We start from the raw sequence: 23,879 nt of genomic DNA on the forward strand, positions 1-23,879 counted from the left end.
TCACTTGTCCAAACACAAATACAAATTGACAAACAGTATCAAGGAAATTGAAATTTGATGAAGTTCATGACAGTCCCATTATCGGGGCTTCAACTATCAGACATCTCCTTGAAATAGGTCTTCAGTTTAATCAGTAGTAATAATCTCTAATCTTCCCCGCCGCCCCCCCCTCAAAACACATACATAGCGCAGCTCCTCCATCCGGGACTGTCTCTCTTACCATTTTCATTTCTGCATCTGCCCGCTAAAGATGTGATTGCGTTACAAATCCAGGGACCAATGGAGGCAATGTCAGGCATTGCGGGAATCAAGTATCTTGGAGAAATGCGAAGGAACAAATGCAGGAATGCCTTGGGGGTTAGGGGATCGAAGCTCACCTGACGTTCTGAGAGACAGCCCACTTTAAGGATTGTGGCAAAGAAAAATTAGACCTATTTCAATCTCTAGTTTTCTCATGTTCTGTCTTCTTTCATGGAGCTTGAAGGTTGACTTCCGAGAACCCACTTCAACTCCAGGATTTGAAATATCCAGGCATGTCCTACGTACCCTCTGGTTTCATAGGGTGGCTTTGAATTGATTTGTACTAGAAGTATGAACTAGCATCTCTGTTTAGTGAAAAACAAGTTTGTATAGTTTGTGAGTTTCTTTAACTGTTAAGAATTATGTTTGGACATCTCTTTGCTTATGATTTCAGCTCTTCAATAGGAATACCCTTCTTGGGGTCGGAATTTGATTAACTCTGAAGTGAGAGGAGGTGACTCTGTACTAATGACATGCTGTCTTGGAACTGTTATAACTCAGAATGCACCACTGGATAGAACTGACTCCAGGATGGGCCGCACGCAAAACTGAGTAATAACTGATAAGAAATTAACCCTAGGTCACTAGCTGACAGCTTCTCCATTAGGGGTTTTCTAACTACAGTGGGGCATCTCTAATGCTTCTATGTTGCCAATCACTTACAAAATCCTGTGTGTTAGTATGACAGATAAGCACAGGAAATAAGAGTCTCTGGTATGCGTTAAATCCACCAAAGGCATAAATCTGTTTTAAATTGAATAAATGAGAGAATTTCAAATCTGTGATAGCCATGGTCAATAATAATAGGCATAGGAAACCATAACATAAGGCCTCCACATGGTGTACAACACTTTTGACTTGCATTCTTTGGGCTTTACCATGGTGCTATCAAAATGAAAAGTGCATATGTACCCCTAGAAAAGACATTATAGAATATAAACCATTTACCATCTACGCAAAACAGATTGAAGTTTCTCTTGCATTGTAAATTTTGAGAATTTAAACCCCTAGTTAAATGCTAATATTTATCATCTATCTGATTACAAGCAAAAGCTCCTTGAACAAAACTAAGACAGAAACAAAGCTGCAGAAAAAAAATATTGCTTACAACAACATAAACAATGGTGGGAGTTTCAAGTAGTAATTGACCATTTCCTCTTGAAGGTTTAAGCACTTAAAAATGCAGCGGTGAACTGTTCAAATCCCCTGATTTTACAACTTCCTCTTTTTTACATTTTCTATAAATTCATCTATCTTCATACAAGGAAACTTAGATTCTTAAACTAAACAACCTCTAAACTAAAAAAATAATCATGGTTGATATTTATATATTTCTTGATGAGAAACTAAAGTTGAATTATGTTTAAAATAGAATTGCATAGAAGGAATTCTTGGTCTTTTATTATCCGGATAAGTACCCTGTTTCAAAACTGAGCTAGCTTAGAAAAGTTAAAGTATCCCCAGTCTAGGAAGTACATCATTACACCAAGAATTGACGTTGAAAATTTTAAATTCCGTATTTAGCAGTTCACATAACAATATCATGAACCCAGAGATTTTGCAAGCTTCTTCATAAGTAAATTGGCCAAAGTAGTTGTAATCAAATAAAACATGTCATTTTTTTTTCTTTACTATCATACAGGAAAAACATTTGATATTTATCAGGCATGAAATGGCCCACAATGACATAACTCCTAAGTTGAATTAGGCACCTGCAGGCTGCCTCTACATGTAAACTCTTAAACTGCACTGTGAGAATTCTTTTAATTGAGACATGAACGTGTGTATGTCTGATAGTATATATTTTGATGGAAGATATTATAAGAATGTTTTCTTGACATGAATTCCAAGTTGAATTTAGCATTATTTCCCTACATCCATATTCCTAAACTGCAACATGGCAATCATCAAACAATAACATGAGTATACATATGTTTCATAATATATGGTTTAATGGGTGCTATTGTAGGAATGCTTTCTTCTTATATATCTGAGATTCAAGTGTGTGTTGTCATTCTGCCATCCTTGACCCCACTGGGTCATTACTAATTTGGATGTTCTCAACAATGGGGAAGCAGAACTTTCATCACCTTAAGGGTTTCCATGGTAGGATCCCTCTTGCAACCTTATGGCAACATCTTACGAGAAGAAATCACCCAAATTGTAATTTCATCTACCAACTTGTCTATGTCTTGAATGATTTGTTCACAAAGGCTCCGTGCTCTTGTATCTGTGCCTATTGATATACCAACATCTTTTGCTACTGTTTCCCAAGGTGTGCCCGTAGCTAGATTTGCCAAAATCTCTCCACCCCTTGTTACAGCATCAGCCATAGCTGAGGGAACTTCTGGAAAAACTTGTCATGACATTATATATATATATATATATATATATATATATATATATATATCATCACCAATGTATTAAGTTGAACCTGCAGTTACATGTTTCCCAGCAAAGCACGCTTAAAGAAGACATCAAGACCTAGTTTATGAGATTGCAACAAGTGACTCACTTTACCATGATCAATGTTGTGGACAAAGATGCTACAGTTCCTATTAAAGAAAATTCATGAACAAAAGGGGCCCCTTCGACCTTCTTACTTTTATGCGTCCTTGAACCTTCGGCCACCTTGTATCCCTTGACCTTCAGCCACCTTCCAACACCTGAGCCTTCGACCTTCGGCCCTTCGGACCCTTGCCCATTTGGTCTTCCCACACTTAAGCCTTCGTCCTATTGGACCTTTGGTCATTTTTTATCCTTATTAGGGAAAAAAAATTTCAAACTTTTTTTATTCCTGGCCTTGGCTAGGGGGTATATGACTTTGAAGAATCTGGTCTTATAATACCAAGTTTGACCTTTTCTTAAAACAGATGAGAAACTTGAGGTGTTGCAAAACAAACAGTCTATTGGACCACAATTTCAGGTACATCAAACTCAGGATGAACCAATGGAAAATAAAAGTAACTACTCAACACATAGGTTTTCTAACTATTTCCTTTCATATATTTTCTGCATCCAGAAATAGCAAAACAGATATGATAGAAATTCCTCTAGTGGAGATTCTAACTTCAAAACTATTGGCTAGAAGTCACGTAAATTAGGCATAATGAACTTGTCTTTGACTTTCTATGAAGTTGCCAAACAGTAAAATCTTCTTGATGTTTTACCAATAGTGAAACTGGAGTCTGGAAGCCTTGACAAAGCCCTCATCATCTACCATACAATCCTTTACATGGCAACAAGAAAACTGAACGAATGTGAAGCACTGGCTTTCATTAATTAATTGACTTAGCAATGTTGTATTTTAATAAGTGACACTTACAGTGAAGGTATTTCACCTCATTCCCCATCAACCCTTCTCTTTGTCCACATGCATCGAACAACTGCCATTTGCTGTCACATGATTCAAATTCCACTAACATCCCATTCAAGTCATCAACAAAGTTTTAGGGGCTCCTTTTATTGTGCTTTGTTGAAGATGATGAACTAGACAGAGGAAACCATTTTTTTTTGCATGTTGCTCGTAAGAAAAGCCTTCAATCTGGGTTCATGAATCTGAAGAAAATTTCAATGTGATAATATAACATTGGAGACAAGTTCAATCGATAGTCTCCTTAGGAATTAGTTCATCAATTTTATCAAAAGTTCAATTTAGACCAAGAGGCTAATCTAATAGTCCACACAAAGGAAAATTATTTTTCAAATAAATCACACAGCATATGAGGTTTGAAGTCCCAATTTAGGAGGACCAAATTCTTTGATTTTCCTCAGAAATCCGAATTTATATTTGGGGAAAATTTTGAATCTGTAAGCAACCAAGTTTAAATTCTTAGAAGGTCAAGTCCCATATAAGAGACTTAATACAAGTTATTAGGTCTATCCTAAAGAGAAATAATCAAGCTACAACTTGCAGCCATGTATATCAGTGAAGAGGCTGAGAACTTGTGACTTAGTATTGAGGTACATGTTAGGAGCCTAAATCTACCTCAGGCTGAGAAAGGTAGGATCTAGGATAACATCAAACCACACTTAACCTGGTAGCTAGACCTACCAGGTCGGGAGAGGGCTCTCTCCTTGTCAATCTCAGCAAAATATGATCAATGAGGCTTGAGATGACTGATGTGAATACTGATCTTAGGCTAGGAATGTGTTCAGAAGAGTTTGATTGAATTTGATGATGTTTTGTTGGCTCAAATGTGAAAGGTAGATTTGGGTCCGGGGAATGAGGCTTAGTTTTGCAGAGATATCTATGGGGCAAGGTAGGCAAATGGTTTGGTACTTCAAATTGAGTGAGATGGAGAGGTTTTAGACTGGTGAGGAGTTGAAGAGAGCATGAAAGTCTCAGGGATCCTCTTCAAATAGCTAAAAACATAAATAACTAAACAAAACCCTAGGTAGAGCACTGCAATTCAATGAATTATACCGTTATCCTTTGCCCCCCAAGATCTAGAAAGAAGCATGCCAAATCTAGGAGGAATATCTGCCACAACCACATCCATCAAAACATTTTTTGTTGGAATCTGATCCAAACTGACCACCAAATCTTTAATAAGACCAATGCATCTTACTCTACCAGAATCGAAGGAGTAAAGGTCATGATACTTTCTGGTGATATCCAAATCCAATTTCTCCATGATTGCCTTAGGCATGAGATTATGAAAGGCTTCGGAATCAAACATAGCATTGTGTAACACATAGTCATGCACCCTAAGGTTGATGTAAAAAGGAGCTACATCACTATCTTGAGACTGACCTTCCAATCCTGGACCAAAGATCAACTCAGGTTGGTCATCCTCCACATTTACCATATCAAATAATGGATCTAAATTCAAAATCTTAGACACTTGACCTTTATAGTTGTTGTTCTTCATCAACTCAATCAAAGGAATAGATACTTTTAACTTAGCAATTTCATTTTCTAAGTTAAAAACTGAAGTTTTCTCTACCTCTTTAGCTGAAACATCCTTCTTTTCGGTTTTCTCCTTTGATACACTTGGCTGATTGGATCTTTCATTTGTTGATGGTGTTTTGCTAGTGGTAGGATCAGCTGTCTCTTTTCCCTTTTTCTGCACAATGGGAGGATCATTCTTTGGCAATGTCGCCTCCTTCCTTTTCTGAATTGGATTTATGGGTACATCTCTACTCCTGAGTGAATATTGTCATTGTTGGGCTGTCAAAGCATTCATGTACCCTCTCTGATATTCATCAGACTCTTCTTCAAGAACTGTTTCATTTGCCAAGATGAAATTTTCATCCCTTTGTACAGCTGGGCTCTCTAAATACTCCTCATCTTCAGTGATAAAAATTGGCATATCATCAAGTGTAAAGAAATGATTCTCCTCTCCAATTACGTTCTCCTCATCATCTGATTCTGGACCATGTACAAAATTCTGTTGTAAGGGTGTCTTCACCTGCTGCTGTGCTGCTTGGTCTTGTGCTCGTTGCTCTCGTTGCTTGATTCTGAATTGTGGTTGCTGCTGACCATGGAAGTTGGGATTTCTAACTTGTGCTTCAGGCTTATCAATTGTTAATCTATCAAACATCTTCTCAATCTTACAGAGCACTTGATCTGAAGTGGAAACCTCTTCCTTTATCGTTACCTTCTTTTCAGCCTTTGTTCTAGCTCTCTTGGCAAGCAGATTTGCTTCAACGCTGACTGCAATTTTCTGCATGTCTTCCAAAGTGGCCGGATCTCTTTCTCTTAATTGATAGGCCATATCAGGATCAAAACCATCAGGAAACTTAATCAAAGCCAGCCTCATAGGTGGCTTTATATCAGCAGGAATTGCATTATAAATAGAATTGAATCTAATACAATAATCTTGAACAGTCTCACCAACATTCCTCTTGATGTTCTCATATTCAGAAATGATCTGAAGAGAGTTTTTCTTCACTTCCTAGTGATCCAAGAATTGTCTCTGAAGATTAGCCAATGTGGTGATACTTACAGCCGGCAAAGCTCTAAGCCACTTCCTCACTTCGCCTCCAAAAGTTTGTACAAACAGTCTCATAGTCACATTTTCAGCATCAATCTCATGAAGGTCAAAGAAATCTGCCATCCTATCCACATGTTGCTGAGTTATAATGCTTTGAGGAGTGCCATCAAACAATGGAATTTTTCTTTGATAATCGGCGGGCATGGCATCCAAATTTTGAGGCAACACAAGGGGTGCATATCGGGCAGCCATTGCTCTAGGTGGATTTACAACTGGTCTCGGGGATGTAGGAGGAGTTGGAGCAGATGATGTATGAGGTGTATGAGGTGTGGATGGAGGTGAAGAAATTTTTGATGTTTGAGGGGTAGAAGGAGTGGATGGAGGTGACAACACTGCAGATTTCTGATCAGAGATGGAAGGCTGCACGGGAATGGTGGGAATGAAAGGAGTTTCTATAGGAATTTCTGAATTGGATGCAATAGCGGATGACCCAAGGGTTGCAGATGCAGACTCTAAGAACTCATGAATGTTTGTAGCCATAGTGGAAGTTTGAAGTTTTGAGATATAATTGTTAATTGATTTATTGGCCTTTTCAGTTTCAAGATCTTTGACAAACTCTGGATTTAGGATAGTAGAACCAACATCACTTTCAGATTTAGTCTCAAACAACGACAGATCAAAATGTTCGTCAAACTCAAGATCTTCAAGATATTCAAAAACAATTGGGCATGAATGAGATCTAAACACAGGAATCACAGAACTTTCTCGGCGAAGAATTCTCGGAATAAGATTGGGATTTTCATACACAGGGGGTGGATCAGGATCAAGATTTGCTCTGGTGTATCTTCTGGAAGCCAGTGTGTTATTACTTCCAAGAAATCAAATGGACATTATCAATTTGTTCAGCCTATCAAATTCTAAACTCATCATCCAAAAGTCTAGAATTACTAGATGTACTAGGGAATTTGCAAGTCAGATGTTCCGTTTATAAGACTAGACCGGAGATTGACTGAAGCAGCTTTTATCTACTTATGCACTCACAAAGCAATGTGCAGTTCGAAGGCTACCTAGCATAACTTCAAGCTCCATCTGTAGTTTATAAAACAAAGAACACTAACAAACAAACAATCTCTTCCCCAGTATGGTTGCCACTATGTTAAGGCCTAAATCTACCTTAGGCTGAGAAAGGTAGGATCTAGGATAACATCAAACCACGCTTAACCTGGTAGCTAGCCCTACCAGGTCGAGAGAGGGCTCTCTCCTTGTCAATCTCAGCAAAATATGATCAATGAGGCTTGAGATGACTGATGTGAATACTGATCTTAGGCTAGGTATGTGTTTAGAAGAGTTTGATTGAATTTGATGATGTTTTGTTGGCTCAAATGTGAAAGGCAGATTTGGGTCTAGCGAACGAGGCTCGGTTTTGCAGAGATATCTATGGGGCAAGGTAGGTAAATGGTTTGGTACTTCAAATTGAGTGAGATGGAGAGGTTTTAGACTGGTGAGGAGTTGAAGAGGGCATGAAATTCTCATGGATCCTCTTAAAACAGCTGAAAACATAAATAACTAAACAAAACCCTAGGTAGAGCACTGCAATTAAATGAATTCTACCTTTATCCTTGTTTCATTTAGTTAAGATGAAAAGAGAGAAGATGATGGCATACATAAAACACATGTAAACTTGCAATTACAAAAGGAAACACAATACCAAATCAAGTTGCCACAAGAATCCCATAAAGTGTTGCAAACCCTGGTCTATTCCTTTGCCAAACTGCTGAAATGAGTGTACAATAAAGCTCCAAGCTTTCCCAAAAGTCCAACCTTTGCTAATGACTGAAAAACAAGTAGATATAGGCAATAAACAACTCATCCTAGCCTTTAGGGGTCGAGCTCATAAGTTTAGGAGCTGTTCCAACAAAGTCTAAACTAAGAACTAAAAAGTAGGCAGTGGAACAACTTGCCTCTAAAAACTAGGGAACTGATTCATTTAGTTGCAAACTACCTTTTCATGGATGAATCTACCTCTATGAGTGAAAATTTAGCATAATTACATCAAAATCCATTAAGTCACATTAAATTACATCGTGAGTTTGACTATTAGAAAGATAAAAGTCAAACTGTGAAGAAGCTAGGCAAAAAACAGAGTTTTTTGGCCAAAATGAGCAAATTTCCCCCTATGCGCTATGTTGATTTCTCTATGCATAGTGCCTTTTTGCAGCTAATTGTGAAGGCCTTCCTAGTGGGCTCCAGTATTGTAGCAATAATGCTACAACTCCTGGGGCTTCCTATCTCTAATTTTATCAACCCGGTAGTTCGTACAAACTTGGAAGCGACGGTGCTGTATGCACAAGTACTAGCTCTTGTCGCAGCTGTCACTTGGTCAGCTGGCACAAGTCCGCTAGGGCTCAAGCCAACTTCTATATGCTCTCAGAAGAAGCTTGCTAAATGATGGACGAAAGCTATCTCAAAGAAAACTAATCTACTTGGCAAAAATGAACTGAAAGCCAACCAAAGCATGGAAACCCTAGTAAACCCTAATTTTACCAGCTAATCTAACTAATGCGAAAATGAAGATGCAAACTTATGAGAAAAGGTGCCACTACTTCTATGATGATCAAATGCATGTGTCTATACTGCCTTTAACTAGAGAAAACATCTTTTTGTATTTTGGACTAATTTATGAGAATTGTCATGCAAGAGCTCTTAACTAGTTTTCCACTGTGCAGGAATGAATCACAGGATGAAAATGCTTTGAGGGAGGTTTGGAAGGTTCAGGAAGGGTCTAAGGGATCCCTGGCATTCTTTCAGAGAGTTCCACAAGGTCTGGATGCTATGCAACCGAGGTTATGGACTTCTACAGGAAGTCTGCAGGGGCTTCTACAGGAAGTCTCGGGATTTCTACAGGAAGGTCTGTGGTTGGAGTTTTGGGTGATGGAGGAGTGGAGGAAGTGTATGGGTGAATAGGTAGGATGGAAATGAGGTGGTAATGGCTCAGCAACAGTGAGGTGAGGGGATGAGGCTGAGTGTAGAGGCAGATTTGTCTTAGAGGAAATAGAGGGAATGGAAGGCAAAAAACAGGGGATATGAGCAGTGGGGTAGTTGAGGAACAAAGGGCTTCGTTGGAGGATGGATAGTTGGTCTGGGCACGGTTCGGGAAGGTAGGAGAACGATGGAGTAGCGTTGCATGGTGGAAATGAGACAAATCATCCAAATCCTGCAAGTAAAAGTTATTAACTTATGCCAACAGCTTATTTAAACCAATGAACAACAATGTATTCGTGAAGGAAACTGATATATGGTACTGAAGTAATGAAGCATTCCAAGAAATTGACACTCATGGACACTTCTATCGATCACCAAGACTGCGTTCAAGAGAGCATTAACATGTAAGCAAACGTTTTTGAATGGGCAGCACAGTCTGCGATCCCTGCCTCTAGAAAGAGGTGGATCATGAGCATACAGTCAGCCTGTTCTTTTTTAACTGTTATTCACTCTAATCTACTCAGCCTACTTCCAAACAACTACAGCAATTCTAACTGATGAAACCAATATGTTTAACTTCTACAGGAAATCCAAATCAGCAACTGTTTAACCACTACAGGAAATCTAAATCAGCAGCTGTACTCGAATGCATGTAAAGGAAAATGGAAACGAAATGCTAAAGGAACAATATTGATACAAAGGAAGGAGGCCTGAGCTCTCAGGTTGGGCCCAACCCCGAGAGCTTTAGGCTCCTTTAAAAACTCAGAATTTGATCCAAAACTGCTTGCTTTTATTCATAATCAAAAGTCTAATGTCATGCCAAAACTGGCTTACAAAGAGCAAAAACCAAATTGACTAACTAGCTGCTACGAAATGACTAACCACTAGCTACAAAAATGACTACCAACTAGCTAACCAAATTGACTAACTGAAATGAGGTCTTAAGCCCTCTTATTTATACAATTTGAGGACCCAACAGTCCTCCTAAAATTTAGGGACTTGGCTGCCCAAGACTTGTAGTTAACAACAGTCCAACTTGACTTGCTTGGCTGCCCTTGAGCTGATTGATTCGGTGGCCCTTGAACTCCGAGCTGATGGTGGAGAATTCGAGGTAAGGGCCCATAAATGAGGGGGACACCTTCCTACAAATCCTCTAGCTTGTTCTCCCACGAATTTGGCTGCCAAGTGCTCATTAAGACCTTCAAATTTGTTTCCAAGTTGACCAAAAAGGCTACACAAAGCACCCATTAGACTTGTTGGCATAATGACTAACCAAATTCACTCTATTAACATAAAAATAATCAAAAACATGCAATAAACAAATGAGAATGGTGGACTAAGCCAAATTAGGAGGTTGAATGAGCCCAAATAATTGTACATTTTTGGGGCTCATCATCACCCCCCTACTGAAAGTGTTGCTCATCCTCTGAGCAACCAATCTCTCTCCTCGTCTTTGATGGCCCTGGTGGCTTCCTTGGCTAATCATCTCGGCCGATTTCTCCTTTGGCTTCCTTCTTTCAAACTTCCTGTAGAACCAGTTCGCTGGCTTCCTGTAGAAACAGTCTCTGTCTTCCTGTAGAAACAATCCTCTGTCTTCCTGTAGAAACGGTCTGCTAACTTCCTGTAGAACTGTCTTCACTGTTTTTGTCTGCGTGGCTGAGGGTGCCTTCTTCTCGAACTGTGCTGCTGCTCCACTTGTTGTGAAGGATTTTGCTGTTGCATATGAAGATGGTGTTGATCCAGCTGTTGTGACCACATAATTTGAGGTTGATACAATTCTGACTGTTGGGACTGTGGAATACTGAATTGTAACTGATGTGACTGCAATGCCTGTTGGGCTGAATTCAAAGGCTTGGTTATGTCACTGCTCCCCAGTTTTTGTAAGGTAGCAGCAGCCATAGGACGATAGTAATCTGGCTGGATGGCTGAGTTTATTATATCAGGTCTCTGATGCATGTTCATCCATTGGAGTAAACCAACACCAGGCATTGTAGGATTTTGAGAATTAACAATACCAGTCTCCTCCCCAAACCACAGTGAAGATCTCTTGATGGCACTCTCTATTTCTGATTCTTCACCCAACATTCCTGGCTGCCGTGGGCACTTGGGCCTGAAGAAAGGCGGAGGACAAATGAAAAATGGAGTGGCAACAGGCTCAATCTCCCAGATAGAAACTCGATTCTGCCTTTCACCAGCAGTGGATTCATCCCACCCAACCTGGATATTATGCCACTGTGAGTTTGGCCATTTCATAGAATCAAGATCACTGATCCCTGTAATGGTACCCATATATCTGCGCACGCCTGATTCCTCAGTTTCAAACATCATCCTGAACCGCATGCCAAGTGAAACCTGGGTGCCATAGATTGCTTTGTTGTACTTAGGCAGAGGAATGACAAACTCTGAAGGGCTTGCCCTTGGATTGTAGAAAACGGTAAATGGGCTATGGTTTGAAGCAGCATGCGCTGCTACAGCAAGAACGCCAATATGCATGCTGTCACTAGACAGGACAGATGATGACATAGTTGCTTGTTGCTGATTTGCACGCCTTATACCCAGAAGTAGTTGTGATTTTTCATCCCTTATAAAAAGGACAGAGTCACCAGCGAAAAGTCTCTTCGCACTCACAAATACACCCCATCCTGTTGTTAGAAGATGCCTCTTTGGCTGACCACGATAGATATGTCTGAATGTCCATGCATGGTTATGCAAACCTCTGGCCACAAGTTCTTGAGCTGGTGGTTGCATCGTATAATCTAGTGGTGGAAATATTTTCTCTGCGGCACGGCGAGGTACAGAGAAGCCGCCATGGGTACTTGTATCACTTGCTGTCAATGTCTTGCAGAAGAACTCTGTAGGCTGCTTACTTTGCTTCAGACCAAGATCAGAGGCCAACAGTGCCTCCTTATCATGTGTATTGACAGGTTGAAGAGTCATCTGTGCATAGACCTCATCAGTCTCCACATATGCAATGTAACATTGTGAAGCTGACAAATCAACTTGGAGGGGAGACTAGGGTAATTTGGAATATGTCCATCTGTTTCCTTCTGCATTGAAGCTGCTACCTGTTCACTGTGGCCTTGTGGAAAATATACCACCAGGCTACCCACTGGTGGAAATGAAACAAGAGGTCCCGCGCAGGCATGCCAAAGTTCAGAATTAATGCTCCTCCTTTCTCCGCGTTTTGAGCTTGAACTTTTCTAAAAATCCCGTGGTTTCTTTCTGCAGGGCTGTTTTCTGCCTTTCCTGTAGACGACATCCTGTAGAAACGCCTGTAGAGTGCGACAGGCGGGAATTTTTTAAGGAACTGAAGAGATCTCGAGAATAAAAGGCAGAAATTGGTAGAGCACCACTGGTTAACTGATCTGGGAATGGTGGACATGCGCTTCAGTTGACCGCAGTTGAACAAAGAGTGGTGAGAGTTTCAGCCGAGCGTCCCTTAAATTACTGCGTGATTGGTGGTGAGGTGGCAAAAACATGAGCGCTGGCTTTTTTGAACTGAAGTGATGTTATGAACTGCATGTCTTCTTCTGTTTGTTAATCAACTGATGCCCTGTTCACTGGAGTTCAACACATCTACCATTGCCGGTATTTTTCAACTTCCACGTGAATCTCATCCATGCATGCTACGTGATTTTTCAGGAGTGCTAGAGAACTGGATGTCGGGTTAAACTTATTCCATTCGTGGCTTAATTCCACCATCCATTCGTTCATGCAGTTCTTGAATTAGATTCATGCAATAGAGGAATAGGTTTTGTCACGTACCTGAAGCCAAACGGCTGCTTGTGAAGCTTCTTGCTGCTGCATGCTCTGATTCTTTGATTGCATGAGGCTTGGCTAATGATTTTTGATTGCTTTTCCTTGTGCAGGTGTCCTCTGGCCGGATCTGAGCTGCATGCAATCGTTTCCACGTTCAACTCTGCCCGTTCAAGCTGCTGCTGCTGCATGGTCACAAAACCAGAACTTCTTTTTGCCATTTCTCCCAAACGGTAGATCGGATTGATCTGAAACTCGGTGAGCATGTTCCTACCATCATTATGCATCTCCCATAGCAAATTCGTGATCAATGGATGCACGGATTTCGAGAAAAATGGAAAATGGCTGAAGATTTCAGAGCTCGATTTCTCGGAAACCGTGCATCGGAATCGGCTGAAACTGCTTGGATAGGCTACTATCACCCATGTGCATCTCCCCATGAAACAGGTTTTAAAACGGATATGGAGAAAATGCAAAAATGGCTGATGGTGATGGAGGCTGATTTCTTGGAAACCGTGCATCGGAATTGCATGAAACTGCTCAGGCATGTTGTCATCAACCTTGTACAATTCCCCATAAAACGGTTTGTCAAATGGATGCATGGTTTTCAAGTTACGGCATAAACAAATTCTGCTCTATGTGTTTTTGCTTCAAGGCACTTTGCATTTTGGTTGCATGGTATGACAAAATGAATTTTGGCTATGATGCAGGTATGGAGATGATGGAGGAGGAGTTGGAGGATTGCATGAGGGCTTCTGAACCCTTGAGGAAGCTACCATGCTCGCCAAACCACTTTTTGAAATGCATGCCTAGTTTCCCACAATTTCTACAGGAAGTTCCTGTAGAAGCACAATGAGAAGCACAAGGAGGTGGAAAAAATGATGGAGAAAGGCAAGGGATGGACACACAAGTGCTTGTAGGCCTAATCAACATATTCCCACCATTAGATTCACTTTTGAAATTGGATTTGGCTCGTCCAAAGGTTCTACAGGATGTTTCCTGTAGAAATACAGAGCTTCCTGTAGAAGGCACAAGAAAAATTACTTTGACCTTGATTTGAGTGCTCCTCCTGTCATGAAACGTCCTTCTTGCAACCTGCAATGTCATTGCTGCAACATGAAATTATTCAATGGAGATTAGCTTTATTTTTCTTTTTCTTTTTTCTCTTTTTTTTTGAAAAACAACTAGGGCGCCTCATGGAGGTTTTCACCCTAATTGCCTGCCCTGGGCGCCTCCAAGGGAGGTTTTCACCCAGAGATCTTATTCTCTTTTCTCTTTTTTCCCAACCCATTGACCGCCTCATGGAAGTTTTCAATCAATGAGCCAATCTAAGGCGCCTCCGAGGAGGTTTTCACCTTAGATTTTTATTTTTTCTTCTTATTTTCATTTTTTTCTCTTTTTTTCTTTTTTCCTACCCTACCCTACTTGAAAAACAAAATCATTTTCAAGTATAAGAATACTTCCAATGGAGCCATGTGCACATCGAGATTAGAGAAAAAATGATGTGAAGGCTCGAAATGCATGCTTGGACAGGTATCCAGATCTCAGGGACCAAATGATCTGGCGTTGAAGGGATCAAACAAAACTGAGGAAGAAAGTACTGCTGCAACTTAGTGACCTTCTGAAACCATATCTCAATATAGCTTTGATATCCTTGGTTCTTTTGCTGATCTGGATCATTCTTCATGTCACCTTCTATCATGACCTTCTGATCTTCCTCTTTTTGTTGATCTTTCTCTTGAACACATGGAGGATTTGATGATAACCATGAGGGAACTCTCTCGATTTCTGATTCTGATCTCTTCTCTTCATCAAGTGCAGCCCATGGTTCTTTGATCTCCTCTTTGGAACCTTCTTTTGCTTTTGGTCCTTCAATGTTGTCAATAGATTCTCTCTTTTGCAACACTCTTCCTGAGCTTTGGTGAACATCATTGAGCTCAAAAGGAGTCATTTTCACATGTTGTGCCTCAGCTTTGCAATTGGGTTGAGCTGCTCCATTGCATGGTTTTGGAAATGGAGGTACGGGTAGCTGAGTGGAGGTGTGAAATTGAGATGGAGATGGATGGCACTGTGGTTGGGTAGGCATTTGGGGTTGCCTTGGTGGAGGAGGAGGCGATGGTTGTGGATGAGCAGGTGGTGGAGGAAAATGAGCGGAATGAGAGTTGTACTGGGGCCTCCACTCCTGATAAGGTGCATTCCACTGAGGCTGTGGCTGAGCATAAGAGTGAAACGAATGAGCAGCTGGTTGGGCATAATATGGATCTGTGAAGGAATAAGGAGGAGGTGTGAACCAGGAAGGATGAGCAGGGGGACCCCAAGAAGGCATGAAGGTGGCTTGATAAGGGTCATAATAGGTCTCGGGTGTCCCTTGTAGTTCCTGCTGGTAGGGTATGGGTCCATGTGGCCTCCTTTGGTTCATATAACAGAGTGATTCAGTGGCTCCCTTGGCTCTTTGATATGTAGCTTTGATTCTGGGCAAGGAAGGGCACTGATCTGTAGGATGGTATTCTTCACAGATGAAACACACTTCTAGAGAGTGCATTGGACATTCGTTCCTAGGATGCTTTCTAGTGCACCTAGGACAAAAAATGGCCAAAGCCCTCTTGGCTTCTTCTTGCTTCTTTTGGATCCGCAAGGTATCCAGTTGCATGGCAAGAAACTGCCTCATATCACTCTTGAAATCTTCGATCTGATTTGCAAATTCACCTTTGGACAAGGGACTGCTCCCAACATTTCTGCTTGTAGCCATTTGCTTCAGAGGAATGTTTCTTCTTCTTCTCCCCTAGAGGTTCTTCAGATATGTCTTGATGTCCACCCAGGGGTTCTTTCATCACAACCATCGAAGAAGAACGTTGGCTGTGTGAAGCAGTGGGGGTGTTGTGCAATCATTTTTCTAACTTATCTCTACTCCTACAAAGCATGAAATGAAATCTTTTTGGTTGATTTTTTTGTTTTTTCTACTTCTACCTGCAAAACTAAAATAGATTGAACTGCAACTAACTATCTTGCTGAAATGAAAATGCGGAATTGAAATGAAAGCAGGAAAGGACTAATCTATTTTGCTCAAATGAAATTGCAGGAATGGAAAGGCTAGTCTACGCTTGCAGAATTGAAATACTAATCTACGCTTGCAGGAATGGAAAGGCTAGTCTACACTTGCAAAATTGAAATACTAATCTACGCTTGCAGAATTGAAATACTAATCTACGCTTGCAAAATTGAAATTGCGGAATTGAAAGGCCAATCTAGGAAAGCAAGAAATGCTAATCTACTTTTGCATAAATGAAATTGCATAATGGAAATGAAATAAACTACTTAGCAGAAGGTTGTAGTAGAAAATAGAAGAATAGCAACAATCACCAATACTCTGCCGCTTCGCCGGCAACGGCGCCAAAAAGATGGTGGGCTCCAGTATTGTAGCAATAATGCTACAACTCCTGGGGCTTCCTATCTCTAATTTTATCAACCCGGTAGTTCGTACAAACTTGGAAGCGATGGTGCTGTATGCACAAGTACTAGCTCTTGTCGCAGCTGTCACTTGGTCAGCTGGCACAAGTCCGCTAGGGCTCAAGCCAACTTCTATATGCTCTCAGAAGAAGCTTGCTAAATGATGGACGAAAGCTATCAGAAAGAAAACTAATCTACTTGGCAAAAATGAACTGAAAGCCAACCAAAGCATGGAAACCCTAGTAAACCCTAATTTTACCAGCTAATCTAACTAATGCAAAATGAAGATGCAAACTTATGAGAAAAGGTGCCACTACTTCTATGATGATCAAATGCATGTGTCTATACTGCCTTTAACTAGAGAAAACATCTTTTTGTATTTTGAACTAATTTATGAGAATTGTCATGCAAGAGCTCTTAACTAGTTTTCCACTGTGCAGGAATGAATCACAGGATGAAAATGCTTTGAGGGAGGTTTGGAAGGTTCAGGAAGGGTCTAAGGGATCCCTGGCATTCTTTTAGAGAGTTCCACAAGGTCTGGATGCTATGCAACCGAGGTTATGGACTTCTACAGGAAGTCTGCAGGGGCTTCTACAGGAAGTCTCGGGATTTCTACAGGAAGGTCTGTGGTTGGAGTTTTGGGTGATGGAGGAGTGGAGGAAGTGTATGGGTGAATAGGTAGGATGGAAATGAGGTGGTAATGGCTCAGCAACAGTGAGGTGAGGAGATGAGGGTGAGTGTAGAGGCAGATTTGTCTTAGAGGAAATAGAGGGAATGGAAGGCAAAAAACAGGGGATATGAGCAGTGGGGTAGTTGAGGAACAAAGGGCTTCGTTGGAGGATGGATAGTTGGTCTGGGCACGGTTCGGGAAGGTAGGAGAACGATGGAGTAGCGTTGCACGGTGGAAATGAGACAAATCATCCAAATCCTGCAAGTAAAAGTTATTAACTTATGCCAACAGCTTATTTAAACCAATGAACAGCAATGTATTCGTGAAGGAAACTGATATATGGTACTGAAGTAATGAAGCATTCCAAGAAATTGACACTCATGGACACTTCTATCAATCACCAAGACTGCGTTCAAGAGAGCATTAACATGTAAGCAAACGTTTTTGAATGGGCAGCACAGTCTGCGATCCCTGCCTCTAGAAAGAGGTGGATCATGAGCATACAGTCAGCCTGTTCTTTTTTAACTGTTATTCACTCTAATCTACTCAGCCTACTTCCAAACAACTACAACAATTCTAACTGATAAAACCAATCTGTTTAACTTCTACAGGAAATCCAAATCAGCAACTGTTTAACCACTACAGGAAATCTAAATCAGCAGCTATACTCGAATGCATGTAAAGGAAAATGGAAACGAAATGCTAAAGGAACAATATTGATACAAAGGAAGGAGGCCTGAGCTCTCAGGTTGGGCCCAACCCCGAGAGCTTTAGGCTCCTTTAAAAACTCAGAATTTGATCCAAAACTGCTTGCTTTTATTCATAATCAAAAGTCTAATGTCATGCCAAAACTGGCTTACAAAGAGCAAAAACCAAATTGACTAACTAGCTGCTACGAAATGACTAACCACTAGCTACAAAAATGACTACCAACTAGCTAACCAAATTGACTAACTGAAATGAGGTCTTAAGCCCTCTTATTTATACAATTTGAGGACCCAACAGTCCTCCTAAAATTTAGGGACTTGGCTGCCCAAGACTTGTAGTTAACAACAGTCCAACTTGACTTGCTTGGCTGCCCTTGAGCTGATTGATTCGGTGGCCCTTGAACTCCGAGCTGATGGTGGAGAATTCGAGGTAAGGGCCCATAAATGAGGGGGACACCTTCCTACAAATCCTCTAGCTTGTTCTCCCACGAATTTGGCTGCCAAGTGCTCATTAAGACCTTCAAATTTGTCTCCAAGTTGACCAAAAAGGCTACACAAAGCATCCATTAGACTTGTTGGCATAATGACTAACCAAATTCACTCTATTAACATAAAAATAATCAAAAACATGCAATAAACAAATGAGAATGGTGGACTAAGCCAAATTAGGAGGTTGAATGAGCCCAAATAATTGTACATTTTTGGGGCTCATCACTTCCTGTGCACCAAATTTTCTCCAAGTGGGCTCTTTGGAAAGTTCTGCCTGTCTACTTTTCAGAACAAGTGGAATTTCTAAATTTGGCCTCCATTTGCCCCTCCAAAACTAAGTTTTCCCAACACTGCTTCCTATGTGTCCAAAAAGGGGCAAAAAGGTCATTTTTGAGGTGTTTTTGACCTTTTTGGAAGCTCAAAACCTGTCAAAATTTCTTGGCCATTTGTGGGAATTCATATTTTTCCATGAAAAATCCAAAAATGCTAAGTTTTCCTCAAAAGGAGGTCCCTAGCAAAAGCACGCGCCAGGTGGCGCAGCGCATCGGCAGAAAAACCTGTTTTTTAGGCCAAAAATTTCAAAATTGCAAAAAGTGTCCCAAATTTCTTGAAATTTGGGTTGAGTGTCCTTCATTAAGTGTTGTGTTGGGCCAAGGAAGCCTCAGCCAAGATCTGGAGTCTATCTTGCTCTTTTCGCTTCCTCGATGCTTTCTTCAACTTGGCCTTCAAAATCCTGATTCTTGCTTTGCACACCTTGTTTCTCGCCAAGTAGTGGTAGGCCATGTGCCTCAACATAGTTTTCTCTCTGTTGGCCTTCTCTAGCATCTTTTCCAAGTGGATATTTTCCCTCTCAAGCCAAGATTCATGATCAGCATCAATTTCTTGTTCAAGTGGTGTCAGCTTGACTTTCCTCCTCTTGGCAGCTTGCCGGTTTTCTCGTATGTTTTGTAGCTCCATAATGGTTTGCTGATCCTCTAGCTATTTGTTTCTTTGCTCTAGATATTTGATTATCCACTTGGCTCTTTCTAGGTTGAGAGACAAATCATGAATGTCCTCTTGCTGCTCCCGAATGATCTCTTTAAGCTTTGAGCTTTGTGAGCCCAAATCGGTGTCATCATCCTGAATAAGAATGAAATTTATCTCTTGTCCTCCTGAAGGCCCCTCATCATGTAATGGCTACTTCCCTTGTCCTGTACCTGCTCTGCTGATGGAGGAAACAAGACCCCTCCCACCACGAGTGGAGATAATACTCGTTTTGTTGCTGCAAACAACATTCTAGTGCCCTTTTGGTAGGTGACAAACACTGGCACACTAGTGGTTTGTGTCTCATGAATCTCCTACTGATGTGAAGGCCCTCCTGTCTCATGAAAAACTGCTGGGGGTACTTGAGGACCTGTGAACACCTCATGTGAAATGAAATCCTCCCGTGAGATGTTCTGTAAACCAAGTTGATGCAAGACCACAATTTTAATTAGTGCAAAATGATATATTCTATTATACTACTGCTAAGGAGGCTTCCTATGCACTAAGGTGGTCATCTTCTCAATGTTCCGGCAAATAAAATAGGGGATATTCATCATTCTCACCCTAATGAAGTGCATCACCAATCTGATGTGGTAGGCATACAGATGAGAAAATCGGCCCTCACAGCTGAAATATTTAATTATGAGTTTCATCAAGGGAGCATATGTGTCCTTCAGATGCCTGAAGGGAAAAACTCTACTGACATGTCTCTAATAACCAGCCTTGATGTAAGGCTCATAATGCTCTCTGTTAATCAATTGCATTTTATTCCACTGCTCACCGACATTTGTAATGCTAGTTGCTTGAGAAATAGTCTTAGGTGTCAAGGTGAATGTCACACCTGCCAGAGTGACTGGGCCATTATGAAGATGGAGCACAAACAATCTGGCCAACTCATGGTGGTGCCTGACTCTCTCTACCATCTCACAGAACTGATAACAAGATTGGTGTTGAAAGCATGTGATAGCAAGAGGATAGGCCAGTAGCTCAACAAGTGAAGTAGGCTCCTCTCGTATATGTTTACCACCCTTGTGAGGTCTCCTTGGTGCATGCATTTCTCTAGAAGAATCACTGACTGTCTCCTCATCTCTATCATAGGAAGAATTTGACTCCATGTTTGCCAATGTTTGAGTTTTCTTAGATGAGTATGAAGAGATTTTATGGTGTCTTTAGGTTTTTGCTGCCAAAGATAAGAATGTATAAGGGACTGTGGAGGGAATGTGTTTGAGGGGTTTGGGAATGTTGCTAATAGGTTTTTGGGGAATAGAAGGGTTTAGGGAATAGTATTTAGGCTTTGGGGCAGTAATTAGGGTTTGGGAATATTTAACTAGGGTTTGGGATAGTGGGATTTAGGGATTTAGGATTAGTGAATTTAGGGTAGATGAGAATGTAAAGAGAGGGAGAAAATGAATGAGGGAATGAAGGAGTGAGAAATGGCTAGGAGTGGAATTGGCAGCAAGAAATACAGTTTATAAACCCTATGCAATTGTTTTTGACTAGAAATGCAAGGAGGTAGGGTTTTATTTTTTTCTCATTAAATCACCATAAGCACCAAGATAAACTCACTCATTGGTCATGGAGGAATGTCAACTTACTTGGACAAGTGAGGATTGAGCAAATTTGAAGTTTTGGATGAGGTTGTGAATGAAATCGGGCTTGTAGCCCTATGCGCCACGCCACAAACCCAGTGCACCACGCCCGCTCAATGCGTCGCACTCGTGTAAAATTAACACTGTAGAGCGCTGCCCAATGCGCCGCGCCCTTTCAATGCACCACGCTCCAAACCCAATGTGTCGCGCCACTGAAAATGCCCAAGTTGCTGCAATTTTTGCCTCCTTTGTGATTTTTGACCTTTCAATTGCTCACTCTTTCTCCTTTGGATACAAATGAACTCTTTAAACATGAAAAATGGTTTATATACATAGGATTTTAATTTTCCACTTATAAAAACCCACTTTGTAATGTTTGCCTTTGACTTGCTTTTAAAACTATGTTTTTGGGCAATTTGCTTTATATTTGCCTTTATTGAACTGAATGCTTTGACTTTTTGTTTGCTTTGTAGGTGATGGAGTTGCTGAAGCTTGGCAAGGTGACCAGGGTTGCCTCTGAAGTTATTACATATGGAAAAAATGAAATTACATCAAATTTGTACATAAAAACAAAAAAACTTTGTTTTTCCTCAAAACAGGGTTTTGAGGAAAAAACAATCACTGAGCATGCGATTATGGAAATTATTATTGCTGGAACTTAATTTGATCTCCTCATGCACTTGCTGACCATTATTGAACATTTTGAAGACCTTATTGACAAAACCCTAGACCTAATGAGACCTAAAATGCTAAAAATGACTTTTGCAAATTTAAAGACAAAAATTGACTGCAGATGATCTAGATGAATGAAAATGGGCCAACAGGTAAAGAATATGAGGGAAAATGTATAATAAGCCACTACCGTCAGATGATCCATGACCCTAATGGAATGCAGCTAATCAAGTGAGACACCTAACATGCAATGCAACAAGAGAATTTGATCACTGACGGAAGGATGAAGATACTGACACTAACAGTACATACACATATACAGTCTAAGTATGTTCATAATCCTTGAAACCAACCTTGGAATAGCCTTGTTTAGAAAGAATACTGGATATTATGACAAGGAGCCGACTTGTGATTCCTGTCTGTAAGCTATTATGAGGTCTCAGTGTTTTAAAGAAGCCCCAACCAACATGACCCTTCTTTAGTCATATTTTATCCAGTTAAGATTGTCTTAAGTTTATTATAACAACATTAATCTCTTGGCACACATGTATATGTTTGGTGATTTTTGAAGAATTGTAGAAGTCTTATCTCTTATAGAAAAGTCTAATCTTGAGCAACATTTCTGAATGTATAGAGTCTTATTCAAAGGATCAATAAGCTCAAATATGGTCTTACAAACTATAGTATAAAGATAATTCATTACTTCATGCAGTGGGAATTTTTTTCCTATATATATATATATATACACACACAGTAACAGGAAGCTTCAAGATCCATATTAAATGTCCAGTGGCAAAGCAGAGATTTAATTGAAGACATGTTGGTAGGAAATCTTGGCAAAGATCCTAGATCTCTTGAGAAGTAATGGTCTCCCTAGAAGTTTGAAGACTTGAAGCCATCATAAAAATCAAGAATAGCAACACCTTTTGAAGAAACAATCTAAATTAAGAGGGCCATATCAGGAAAAGAAGAATTGTCATCCTTTGAAAGGTTATCTACTATGAAGAAGCTACAAGGATCTATCAATAAAATAAATTGCAACTCCTTTGACTTTGGCATCTTAGATAAGGGTTATAGCACACTTGAAGTTTTCATTCTTGAAGAACAAATAGAAGAAGAAGCCTAGCACAATTTCATTTTTAAAAGGAACTTAAGTCAAGCCTTTGTCATAAAGGAAGAGGAGTTGAGACTCCTATGCATGAAGGAGACCTAGGATGATGGATCATTAGACTTATCATCTCATTAGTAAAGGCTCATCACCTTGCTCTCATTCTTGGATAATAGCATAAAAGGATCAAAGCATCTATTCATCCTACAGTGATAAAAATATACACTGACCAGTGAAAATAATATGTCTCTGTGATATGAGATACATGATTTGTACCTTCTACAATGATGTGCACTCATATATATACACACAATTTGATCTATGTATATCAGTTGAGCCGACCTATGGAGATTTTTTTTTATTTACAGTGGCAATATTGTTATTTAATAAGAGTCTATATTGAAACCCAAGGGTATACACATTAGTAAATATTTGGTCATGTTGGAAAGAACACAGTCCCACTTCTCAAGGAAAGGTTGTAACAGAGTTTACTACGTCTCCACTAACCACAATATCATAAGTAGTAGACATAATTTTCTAATCATTATACTCTTTTAAACTTATGGAATATTTGACCAGAGTTTATAGATCTACCTCAGCAATTGTAGCACATGGAGGATCTGTCTCATACAAAGGCCGTACTTCATAGACGAGCATTTTGCAGCTCACTAATGCACTGAGATGAGATGAATTCTTCTGGACAACATCATTGGAACACTGGTCATCCTCAAAACTGTCTGCAACAACACAGTCTAGGACCACAAAATCTTGCTTGGAATTACCTACATAGTCCCTTTTATCATCCTTTATAAAAAAAGGGAAGTTATCCATGTCAGTACTTGAGTTAACATGACATCTGGATCCCAAAGGCACATCCACCTCCAAACCCTTAGCTACATTCTCTACTATTTTTGAAAAGCATTTCTCTTTTGACTTTGCAATTAGATCAATGGCAGGAGATATACTAGATTGATCTCTCTCTTCATTCTTTCTTTAGCACTTGAAACAACCACGAGAAACTCTCCATTAGTTTCATTCATGTCATCTTTGATATCACCAAAGGCTAATTTGTAAAGCTCCTGTTCAGTGCCAACATCCCCCGAAATAACATCACCTGGCTTGGACATTTATGGTATATTGTTTGCCTCCATAAGATACATTTTCTTATCATGACAGAATTTTATTAATGGTGGGCAT

The 23,879-nt window shown here is 40.2% G+C and overlaps 1 pseudogene; it reads right to left on the reverse strand.

The window, feature by feature from the left end:
• Nucleotides 1-10,856: 10,856 nt before the first annotated feature.
• Nucleotides 10,857-23,809, reverse strand: LOC149145920 (auxin response factor 16 pseudogene; annotated as a pseudogene).
• Between the last annotated feature and the right edge of the window lie 70 nt (nucleotides 23,810-23,879).

Source organism: Pinus tabuliformis, chromosome X (assembly GCF_031772625.1).
Source record: "Pinus tabuliformis cultivar Carrire ecotype Pingquan chromosome X, CPIR1, whole genome shotgun sequence".
NCBI lineage: Eukaryota > Viridiplantae > Streptophyta > Pinopsida > Pinales > Pinaceae > Pinus > Pinus tabuliformis.